Here is a 9,996-nt window from a genome sequence, read left to right as displayed (position 1 = left end):
ATCTCTTTCTGAGAAGTTGTCCTACTCCCCTTAGCACTGAGAATGAGAGTTATGGAAGCCTTGACTGCTATTTCAGCTGTGCCCAAAGCCTGTTGCTTTGCCAAGGTCTGCCCTGGCATTCTGTGCTTCACCTCTACCCCAGTGCACTACCAGATCCCTCGTGTCAGCCTTCTAAGATGTTCTGGGCTGAAAAATTACTTCACCTTGTCTTTTTGTGGGTCATGTTGCTCCAGAATTTGTTTTGAGGTATTATATCATTGCTTTTTGGAGGGCAATTTGACAGAAATCAGATGGGTCCCTGTACCTCCTCTGCCATCTTGGCTCCCCCCACCCTGAAAGTGCTTTTAAAATGCTTTGGTGGGAGCAGCTTAGGTAGCATAGTAGATTGAAAACCAGGTCTGGAGTCGGGAGGTCCTGGGTTCAAATCTGACCTCAGACAGTTCCTAACTGTGTGATCCTTGGAAGTCAACCTCAATTATCCATCCCTTACTTGCTCTTCCACCTTGGAACTGATACTTAGTATTGATTCTAAGACAGAAGAGTTTTTAAAAAGATGCTTATTGGATTAGAAGTCTAGTGTTACCATGTTTCAATGTCAGTCTTCTACCTAGGCTAGACTGAATTTGCTGAAATTTCAAGTATTTCTGCCTTTCCCTCAACATCACCCACGCACCAATCCCTATCCATGTCATTCAATGTGTTAAATTCTTCATTTCAGTCTCTTCCCTACCTTCCCTTTACTTAGAAATAATATAAACAAAAAACTTAAAAGGGAATTTTTAAGTCATCTAAGTCCAAATAAATTTTTTTTAAACTTTAACCATGTCTTAGAATCCATATTAGTTAATGGTTCTAAGGCAGAAGAGCAGTAAAAGGGCTAGGCCATGGGGATTAAGTGACTTGCCCACGGTCACGTAGCAATGAAGTATGTGAGGCCACCAAACCACTCATTTTACAGATTAAAAAAATAAATAAGACCAGAAAGGAAGTAGCATGTCCAAAATCAAGAGAGTAGGTGGTAGAGTTGAGGTTCTAGACCAGCAAAGTCTTCCTTGTGTTTTGGGTCTTTTGAGGTAAAATTCTCAAGAGAAACTAGTTCTGCCCATGCCCAACTTTTCTGAGCTCTCTTTTTAACCCCTTATTTTCTGTCTTAGTAACAACCCAGACAGAAAGGCAAGGGCTAAGCAATCAGGATTAAGTGATTTGCTCAAAGACACACAGTCAGGAAGTGTCTGAGGCCAGATCTGAACCCAAGTCCTTCAGACTTCAGGCTTGGATCTATCCATTGTGCCTTATCCTCTTTAAGAACAAGGACCCTGGGGACCTTGGAAAGGAAAGCATGTAAGTTATGGTGGAAAGGGGGCTGGCCTGGTTGTCAGGAGGGCCTGGGATAAAATCCTGGCCCTGTCACTGACTACCTTGGGTAAGTCACCTCTCTAGGTCTGTTTCTTCAGTCAGTATTTATTTCATCTACTAGGTACTGTGCAAAGTGCTGAGAATACAAAGATAAAAAGTTCCTGTTCCCAAAGAGCTCATAATCTGATGACAAGCAAATAATGACCAAAAAAATACAAACATGCTATACAAGGATAAATTGGAAATAATCCATGGAGAAGGCACTAGAATTAGAAGGGACTTAGAAAGTCTTTCTGTATAAGGTAGGATTTCAGCTGGTACTTTAAAGGAAGCAAGGAAGCAAAGGTAAGGAGGAACATTCCAGGAATGGGAAAATACATGTAATACTGAGTCAGAGTGTCTTGTTTTGTTTTAGGATCAGCAATGAGGCCAGTGTCACCATATTTAAGTATAAGGTATAAGAAACCTGGAAAGATTGGGAGGAGGGGAAAGGAGAAGCTGCGAAGGGTTCTGAATGCCAGAGAATTTAATATTTGATCCTGGAGGTGAGGGAGCAATTAGAGCTTACTGAGTGGGAAAGAGGGAGAAGTTTTACATGTTCTTTAGGAAGTTGAGTGACGGACTGGAGTAGGGAGATATTTGTGACAGGCAGAGCAACCAGCAAGGTATAATTCAAAAAAAAAAATGAGAGCATTGGGTTAGGTCTCTGAGGTCCCATCTTGTTCCAAATATTTTATCCTATTCATTTCTGCCCTTAGACCCTCAGAATCTCTAGCAGAGTGACTGGCACAAAGTGAAAGTTTAATAAATTAGTAAGTTTAGTAAATGCTTGCTGACTGACCAAAGAAATGTCGAATTGGAAGACTGACCAAAGAAATGTCAAGAGTTGAAGAAGATTGGAAAAATCCATCCTCCTCATTTTACTTATGAAGAAATCAAGGTCCATAAATGTCAACTATTAGTATTATTAGCATATAAATAGTATCACTGACCAATGTCCCACAGAATCAGTGGCAGAAATAGGGCCAGAACCCATGTTTCCTGCACTGAAGATATTACAGTTCCAACAACCACCAGCCTTGATAGAGTGCCCAAGGCCAAATATACAGGGCCTTTTGGAGACTACTTGCCATTTGCCCATTAAACAAGGAATAGGATGATGTTAAACAGCTAGCTACTCTCTTCTATTTGAGATGGGGAGTCCAGGGCTAGGAGACAACTTCTCTAGATCTGAGTTACCTACTCAAATTTCCAAAGTCCCAGCTAGATACTCCCATAAATCCTAGTCTGAGGATGTGGTTTTGGGGGTTGGGGATTGGAGAGGCCCCAGTTCTCAGAAACATAACAAGATAATTTAATTCCAGCAACACCTGCTTAATATGTTGTGAAGTCAGATAGCCTGACTACTTCTGGCAAACAAAGTGGTCCAAACCAGTACACAGTTTTCACTTTCTGTATGAATTGGCGTCACCTTCTCGTGTGTGGCTTAAGTGACATACATCCTCACCACTGTAGGGTCCCTGCCACAACATCCTGACTTCCCCCAATGATAGCCTCCTCTGTGCTGGAGGAAATCACAAAAAAAAAAAAAAAAAAAAAAAAAAAAAAAAAGCCTTTGCCAAAATACCTGATTCCGGTTGTTATTTCCATAGCACCCAGTTCTGGTTATGACAGTCACTCTGACACTATCTTTTGACTCTTTCCAAATCTACCAATGGCTGAATCTAACAGTCCATTCTCAACTTTCATTCATCTTGACCTCTCTCACGTATGAACTCATCAGTCCCTAGCTGGGACTTTGGATTCAGTTCTCTCCATGCTGATAAATCTTAGGTCTCTTTATTTAACCAGTCCCAGTCTCCCTGCTTCACATCCCTGTCACTAGAGTCCATCCTCTACACAGCTACCAAAGCAATTTCTCTTAAGTGCACGACTGACCAGGTCACCATCTACTCAATTAATCCAGTGGTTTCCTATCTAGGACCAAATATAAATTCCTCTGCCACAATGCTCTTTTCTGCTTACAAAACAAAACAAAAACAAAAACTTTCCTTCTGTCTTTGAATTAATATTGTATATTGATTCTAAGGCAGAAGAGTGGTAAGGGTTAGGCAATGAGGTTTAAATGACTTGCTCAGGGTCACATAGCTAGGAAGTATCTGAGGGCATATTTAAACCCAGGATCTCTGGTGACTAGGCCTGGCTCTCTATCCACTAAGCCACTTAACTGCCCTCTATTCTACCCTTTCATCTTCATTTTAAGGCACTCTCCTCCAGACACTATGGTCCAAACCTGCTTTCTTGCTTTTCTTTACAGGACGCTCTATTTCCTGTTTTAATGCCCTTGTCCAGGCTATCCTCCCATCCTCCTTGCCTGGAATGCTTCTCCCTCTTCGCTTCCATCTCTTGAAATGTTTCAAGACTTGGCTCATGTGACACTTTCTTCTTCCCGTCCTGGTAACCCAATTGCCAACATCTTCTCCAAGATTACCTTATGTTCTATACATTACCATAAATATGTATGCCATCTTCCTAGCAGAATGGAAGAATTATTTCCCTTTTGTTTGTATATCTCTAATACATAGTGCAATGCTTGGCAGAGCTTAGGCATCTCATAAATGTAGCCAAATTGGTTAGCTCCCCCTTTCACACAAGACAAAGTATACTACCACTCTATGGTTTGAACTCAATCTTCTCTACTTTCACTCACAGGCTGCTCTCCTTACATCACAAAGTGGTCATGAGGATCTTTAGATAACATAAAAATGTTACCCATTAATTCTAACCCATTAGACTAAGCTGGAAAGGGCCTTACACATCATCAAGTTCAACCGCAAAGTTTTCAGAGGGAATCTCTAGATCCAGTTAAGAGGCTCACTGATCCAAGTCATACTACACATCTAGGACAAAGACTGGGTGAGAACCCACTTTTCTTCACTTTCAGTCTAGGACTTTTGTCCATATTATATGTTGTTTCCCTTGTATTCTACCACCCTTACCAATCCTCCTAGGAGATAGAGTAGTGGAAAAAGAATTGAATGAGTTCATTAATGCTTGTTCTGTCTTTAAACAGTGGTTTCCTTGTTCTTGCTGCCAGGTGGTGCAGGGGATAGTGTTGGGTCTGGAGTCAGGAAGACCTGTGCTTAAACCTGGCATCAGATACTTACTAGCTATGGGGAACCTGGGCAAGACACTCAACCCTTGTGACTCACTTTCCTCATCTGTAAAATGGGGATAATAATAGTACCTATATCCCAGGTTATTATAAAGATCAAATAAGATACTTGTAAAGTGCTTAGAACAGTGCCTGGCCCATAGTAGGTGCTATATAAATGCTGGCTATTAGTATTACATTTAGGTAGGAATATGCCTTTGACACCTCTCCAAACTTAGAATCTGGGTCCTATTGACCAAAGAGTATGAGCACAGCCTTTGCCCTGCCAACCTCCTAGAAGAGAAATTGCTTTGTAAGCTATGAGGTGCTCTAGAGCCAGAAGGGGCTTTAGGCACCATTTCAAAACAATTTGGAAATATTTGTTGAACTGAATTCACAGTTTAGTTCATTCCCTACCCAAGTACCAAGCATTACTATTGATTCCCACAAGGAGCCTGCCACCACCCTCTATTACAGCACACATTTCTCATAAAGTAGTTTTATTTAATATTTCAAACAAACTGAAGCAGAGAGAAATTGACGAAAAATTAAACCCACCCACCCACTCCTAGAAAAAAACCTGTCCACCCTTCCCTGCCCCAGTAGGTGTCAGCAGCTTAAGACCCCTGGAAGCCCCTTCCAGGCTCTGGGGGCTCCTGCCTCAGAGCATAGTTAGGGAAGCAGGCCTGGAGAACCAAGGCCAGCCCAGGGCCAAGGATCTCTAAGGGTGAATTTGCCTCCCTCTAGTGGTCTGATGTGGTGTTGCAAATATCCAGAGCAGAGCAGGCTGGGGAGAACCCACAAAAACCAGCTTAAGCCTTTTCTCCCGTCACCCACCACCCGCCACCCACCCCTCTCTGTGGCAGAAGCAAGACAGGCCAGCAGGCAGTGTGATCCCACCTCCCAAATTGTAGCTGCTTCATTTTTCACTCACCTAATGCACACAAAAGCCTGTAGGATCCTCCTAGTCTCACCCAGGTGGATGAAATCACCAGGAAGGAACAAAGTGGGCAAGTTCAGACCCCAAAGCTTCCAGGCTGAAGGGCCCAAGGCAGCCCCTTCCCTGGAAAGCCTCTCTTCCACTCCCCACAAGCTGGAAAATGGGGTCTTGGCTTTAAAGATGAGGAAAGAGGACCTGGGTAGGGAATGGGGGCATTCTTCTTTGAAGGGGAGGGGAAAAAAAAACACCCAAAACCCAAAAGGAGAAAACCAAGATCAAACAGAAAACTAGAAACTCCCATGAGGTAGAGAGTCTGTGTTCAGGGCTGTCAGGAGTCTAAGAGATTTCCAAACCAGTCTCCGGGTTCCTTGTCTGAGGTAAAATTTTATAAGTTTATTTCGGGCCCGGGGGTTGAGGGGAGGTGGTGTCAGGACTCCTCCGTCCCAGAGTCATCCTCATCGTCACCGTAGCAGCTGTCAGCCTCCTCCTCCATCTCATCGTCCTCATAGTAGTCATCATAGAAGAGGTCCGAGCCCTCATCTGGTGCAGGGGCCTTGGTCTTGACACAATACTCAGCCAATGTTGTGGGCACCTTTACCCCATCTCGTTCTGCATCTACCTTGGTCCCCAGGACCTGCTTCCTGGGAGGGGAGAGGAGAATCAGATTAAGAGGCAACAGATAAACAGCCAAAAGAACACTGTACTCAGGCATCAGGAAAACCTCCCAGCTCCATCCCTAACTCTGTGGGAGGTTACTTTCTTTTAAGCCTCAACAAACCCCTCTGTAAAATGAAGATATCATCTGCCCTCCCAATCTCATGGGGATGTGGAAGAGAAAACCAAAGAATGGATGTAAAGTGCCATATAAGCTGCTATTATTCCTAAGGAAGGGGGCAGGAAGAAAGAGGTGCAGGAGGTAAAGGACAGGACAAATACTTGCAATAAAAGTCTAAAACTGTGGCAGAATAATATTAACTTTCTTTAATTTCAAGTTAAGCATACATTTCAGGGTTTGCTCTGAATAAGACTATGTCTTACCACAGGAGAGATCATTCTGGATCCTTCCTTCAGAGCTTAGGGTTCTCTCTCATCAGGAGGAAAAAGATAAAAATAACTAGAATACACAATTGAATGTGCAAATGCATGGAGTTCATAGGAGAAGGTAAGGATTTTTTGAAGCACTGGTTATCGAAAAGGGAGTGAGGGTAATTTTCAGGGCCAGATATGAGACAAAATATGATACAGCTTAAGAGCAATGGATGTGAAGTCCCAGCTCTGTAGTTCTGGGCAAGTCCCTCTTAGGCCTAGGCCTCAGTTTGTCTAACTACAACTCAGATGATGAGTAAGGTTTGTCTAACATTCCTGAGGATCAGAAAATTTAGAACTAAAAGGGACTTTAAAATTCACTTTGTCTAACCCTCTTATTCTGCTGATCAAGAACCTTAAAGATGAAATGCCCTGCTCAAGGTTGGCCAATCCCCATAGTTCAAGCCCAGGTACTCTAACTGCATCTGGTCTAACATGCTTCCCCATCTAGTGAGATGTTTCTTCTGGGCAGAGTATAACATTCTGTGATTGAACAAAGGAAGGAGGTTGGGACATGTTCAAAGGATGGTGATATTAATTCAGACAGATCGATTGTCGTCGTTTAAGTCAGTCGTGTCAGACTCTTTGTGACCTTATGGACCACGCCATCCACAGGTAAAGTGGCTTGTCCAATCATACAGCTAATAAATGTCTAAGGCCAGATTGGAACTCAGGTCTTTCTAACTCCAGACCTGGTGCTCTATTCACTGAATCAACTAGGTGCCTTCTAGACAAATTATAGGCTGTACTAAGAGAAGTGGAAAACAGAGCTAAGAAAACAGAATAGGACAGATTAGAGAGACTTTGATAACTAGGCTAAGGACTTTAGTCTCTGGAAAACAGTTATTTAGAGAAAGTATCTGAGCAGAAGGACAAATCAGATGCTTCAGAGATGAGAGTGTGGGGAAATTGGGAGGATAGTAGTATTGTAAATTAAAGAAAGAAATCCAGAGCAGAATAGGAGGAATAGATCCTGATTTGAGAAGCCAGCAGGACATTTAGCAAACAGATGGAAATGTGGATCTGGAACACAAAGAGAGATCAGGGCTAGGTCAGGAATGTAGAATGAGAGGCTTCTGAATACACATAATAGCTGAAGTCATAGGAGTGGAAGAGATCACTATAGAAAAGAAAAAACCTAAGAACAGGAGAATGCCTATATCAACCACCCTATACATTTTTTTTTTTTTTTTTGCAAACAGGGTTAAGTGACTTGTTCAAGATCACACAGCTAGAAAATATCTGAGGTTACATTTGAACTCAGGTCTGGCACTCTATCCACTGTGTCACTAAGCTATTATAGATCCCTGCACATTTTAGAGAATATCTTGGGGTGGGTGTGTGTGTGAGTGTGTGTGAGTGTGAGTGTGTGTGTGAGTGTGTGTGAGTGTGTGTGTGTGTGAGTGTGTGTGTGTACTTTTATCTACCTACCAAAGAATTAAAGCTGTAGAATGGCTTCAGGATGTCCTAAAAATAGTGGAAATAACTTTCTTTCCATCAATATCCCCATAGCTATTCTTTGCTAGACCATAGGCATCCCTGAAACACAGAGGAATGAATGGTCATCCCCATGCACTAGGGATACTTTGCCTTCTGGAAAGTGCAACCCCCAAGGTTAGCCACCTCAGAGATAAAGCCTTAGACAGGCAGATACTATACTTGAAATCCTTTCCCTCTTTCTGCACTGAAGACCCTTTTTACCACTCAGACAGCAAGAGTTGCAAATATCTCCTTCATTCTTGTGTGTATGGGAGATTGTCTGGATCTTTAGAGAGAAGAATTACATTATAGACACACAACCTGTTTTAGTCATGATTTCTTTCTTTTTTTTTTTTTTTTACCCTTGTACTTTGGTGTATTGTCTCATAGGTGGAAGATTGGTAAGGGTGGGCAATGGGGGTCAAGTGACTTGCCCAGGGTCACACAGCTGGGAAGTGGCTGAGGTCGGGTTTGAACCCAGGACCTCCTGTCTCTAGGCCTGACTCTCACTCCACTGAGCTACCCAGCTGCCCCCTCTTTAGTCATGATTTCTGAACCGCTGGCCTCAAATAATCCAAGTTCTTCGAAGCTAGAGCTTATGGCACCTGGGTGGTTTGGCCCTGGACCTAAATAATTTAGGTGGGCTAGGAATCAAATTCCAATAAACTGGAAATTCCCATAGGAAGGAATGATATATTTATGTCTAATAGGGAAGGGGATAACATGTATGTATGTGTATGTGTGTATATATTGTGTCATCTGAAATTGTTATAAGCTCTGGAAGACTATGTCTCCCAGGATCTCTCTGCTACAACTTCCCCTGACAGCTGACTGAAGCAGCTCTCTCTACCCTGGAGGCTGGCTGACTCTGGACCCTGGAAGAAGCGCTCTCTATGCTGGAAGCTCTCGCTAGCTCTCTACCCTGAGATCCTGATCTCTTTCTTGGCGCCTTTTTTCCTTTTCCCTAGACCTTCCTTTTCTAATTAAAATAAAACCTAGCTATTCTAAACCCTGAAGTTGCTCTCTGATCATTTATTTGAGCCCCTGAAGGGCTCTGATCAATTTCCCCCTCCTGGGCTGGGACCGCTACCTTCCTTTCCCTTCCTCTACCTTCCTCCTCTCCTTCCTCCCTTCACTTTCCCCCACACAACACACACACACACACACACACACACACACACACACACACACACACACACACACACANCACACACACACACACACACACACACACACACACACACACACACACACGCGCGCGCGCGCACGCGCGCAGGTACTTTGTCTGCAACAGTGAAGCAGTGTGGTGTATTGAGTAAGAGATAGGAGCAGTTAGGTGGCTGAGTGGATTGATAACCAGGCCTAGAGATTCAAATCCTGAGTTCAAATCTGGCTTTAGACAGTTCCTAGCTGTGTGACCCTGGGCAAGTCACTTAACCCCAAATGCCTATCCCTTACTGACCTTCTGCCTTGGAACCAATACATAGTATTGATTCAAAGATGGAAAGTAAGGATTAAAAGTAAGAGACCAAGAACCATGCAACCTGAGTTTGAGTCCCAAAATTATTTCATCTCTCACTCCCAGTTTCCTCATTTATAAAGTTAGGATAATAATACTTATTACCATCTAAAGGGACAGGGAGAATCAGAATAGAAATGATGCACTTTATAACCATAAAGTACTGTGCAAATATGAATTATGATAAAAATGGCCCTTGAAAATAGCATTTTCTTAAGCCATAAACAGGACAGAGGATACATACAGAGATGGGAGATGGAGAGGCTAGCTTTGGTTTCTTCAGTGCAAGGTATGGAGAACTCTGAGCTTCTGTTCCTACTTAGGACAAGCTAGATTCTCTCAGTAGAAGAGGCTACTGGGAATTCAATTAAGAACTTACTGACTAGGAAGGTGCCAACACAGAGCCGTGGGCATTTTCTTTAAAGTCTAATTCAAGAGCTACCCTGACCAGGAAAGCTTTCT

Source organism: Gracilinanus agilis, chromosome 1, assembly GCF_016433145.1.
Source record: "Gracilinanus agilis isolate LMUSP501 chromosome 1, AgileGrace, whole genome shotgun sequence".
NCBI classification, from domain to species: Eukaryota; Metazoa; Chordata; class Mammalia; order Didelphimorphia; family Didelphidae; genus Gracilinanus; species Gracilinanus agilis.
The sequence above is the reverse complement of the archived record's forward strand: the minus strand, read 5'-3'. Positions refer to the sequence as shown.